Genomic DNA, 2,307 nt, shown 5'->3' with positions numbered 1-2,307 from the left:
GCTGTGGCGGCGAACAACATCAACACCATGAACAACATCAGCAATGGCCTCGGCAACGGCAGCGGCAATGTGTTGGCGAATGTTGGCAATGCGGCCAATTTGATTGCGCTCAATGCTGGTGTTAACAACAACAACAATAACAATCCAGCAACACCCAATAACAATTTGAGCCTGAATGGCTTGGTGGGGATTATTGGTGGTGGCGGCGGCGGTGGCGGTGGTGGCGGTCAGAGCAATGCCAATGGCGGAAGTGCAAACGACAACAACAACAACAATAATACAAGCGGCGCGGGTATTGCGCACAACAATGGCAATGCCAATGTGGCTAACGGTGTTGGCAACAACAACAACAATAGCAACATTAGCAACAACATCGTGGAGGATAACAATCGTTGGACGCAATTTCAGGTGCAGCAGCTGTGGAAGCAACACGCCTCGTATCTGAATGGTAATTAGTATAGTAACTAAAAGACAAATATGTCTATACAATACAAAAGAGCGAACAATGAAGGGGGAACAAATAATTCATTAAGAAAGTCCTTTTCGGTTGGACTGGTTACCACTCCTCGAACAGTGCCCATTCTTATGCACGAAATGTGAAGCGTCGAGCTGGAAGCTGTCGCGCTGCCCAAGTTTGCTTCCTTACAAATCGTCTTTGTCGACTTTAGCTTTGTTTTTTTTTTTTTTAACTGAAAAGTGAAAAATCAAGCCATGTCTAATTTTGTCTTACCCTTTCTCAGCTGCCTCTCATCCGTTAGCAGTTAGCACTTGCTTTTTGAATTGTGGCTGTCGTTCATTTTACTTCCCTTTGAATAATTCTGTTAATTTTATTGCTTTTACACGCTTGGTTGATCGCGTTCATTACTGGATATAAATATTGAAAAGAATCGCACGTGGCAACCAGCTAATATTGCACTTACAAAAACAATGCAATACAAAAACAATTACTTAACTAAAAATATACTTTGCTGTAACAGAAATACTTACATGTCGTCGTTTAAAGTACAAAACCGCGTATGTGAGATTGCATAAATAATTTTTAGAGAGTAAAAACATTCATATTTCAAAATGTTTCTCTTATTTTATGTTCGTAAAGCAATCGCATTTCTGGCTAGTATATTTCACAGCGAATGGATAAGGATTGAGCTAAGAGCTTTTGTGTGAGCAAATCCAATTTTTGGCAGCCAATGTTAGTTACGCGGTTTTCTACTTTAAACGACGATATATTTGTTCGAGTATCATTGTCATATCCGGTAAAGTTAAGGCTGCTTAGCATTGAAAATTAATCCATTGAAATAATCTCACTATTTAGTCTTAGGGTCATTTCCACAGACGAGAATTAACTTAAATTTTGCAGCGGAATATCGATGTTGGGTACAAAAATTCAATGTTTACTGCCAACGGAGAGCTAGCCACCCACTGTAAAAATGGGCTTTAGTCAATGCGAAAATTTTAAAGGAAATTACGTAAAATAACTCAATGTAAACATTTTTGTAGTGGCAAACTGAGTATTGAAGGTAGTTCGGGGACTTTTTAGCCAAGGGAGAGAAGTTTATTATTCATGGCTTTTTTTGGTATTGTAGAGTCCAGCTATTCATTTTTCATTAATTCGCTCTGCGTCGTTAGACTATTTACTTGCTGAATTGCTCCCTTCTAGTCTTGAAGGTGAGGAGATATCAGAAGTGTATCTATGCTTGTTTAGGATTTTGTTTGTTGTTTGGGGGATAGTGTGGAGAAAGACTTTTTTGTGAGAATGAGAACAGATAGCAAAAGAGATGTAAAAGTTTTTTAAGCCTGAACTGATAAAGAATTCAAGAAAAGTAGCTTCGTTAGAGAGAAAAATTATTTTGATCTCTAAAGTGACCTTCAAAAATGGAGGGCTTTAATTTTCTCCTTTCTTGTCCTTTTATTTAAGTTTTAAACATATATTTTTGATTTTCTTGCGTTAAGGAATCCATTTGTGTGGTCACAAAAACCGAAAACATATATTTAAAAAAATTAAAAAAAAATAAATAAAAATTAAATGCATACTGAATGAAATCAGATACTTTTTGAATTTTAAATCATTGGGGGTATTCCATGAGTAAGTGAAACTTTGTGTCCAATTGTAAAGTAGCTTATTGAACATGAAATGCTTGATGAATCAATGCTCAATACCTCAAATTAACGTTTTTTCGAAAAAAAATTTAGTTATATTATTTTATTACACTGTAAATACACTCAAAACTTCAACATTAGAAAAGTAGTTGAATACGAATATATATTTTAATATAGAAGGCTCTGCAAAATCAAGTATTCACAAAGTTA

The 2,307-nt window shown here is 36.2% G+C and overlaps 1 protein-coding gene across 2 annotated transcripts in view; it reads right to left on the bottom strand.

The window, feature by feature from the left end:
* LOC118748104 (uncharacterized protein DDB_G0283357-like) overlaps positions 1-2,307 on the bottom strand; it is an 82,357-nt gene that overhangs the window by 63,597 nt on the left and 16,453 nt on the right. The window lies entirely within an intron of this gene.

Source organism: Rhagoletis pomonella, unplaced genomic scaffold (genome assembly GCF_013731165.1).
Source record: "Rhagoletis pomonella isolate Grant_MI unplaced genomic scaffold, Rhpom_1.0 Rhpom_scaffold_00012, whole genome shotgun sequence".
Lineage (NCBI taxonomy): Eukaryota > Metazoa > Arthropoda > Insecta > Diptera > Tephritidae > Rhagoletis > Rhagoletis pomonella.
Note: the sequence above shows the minus strand (reverse complement) of the source record. Positions and strands in the feature narration are given on the sequence as shown.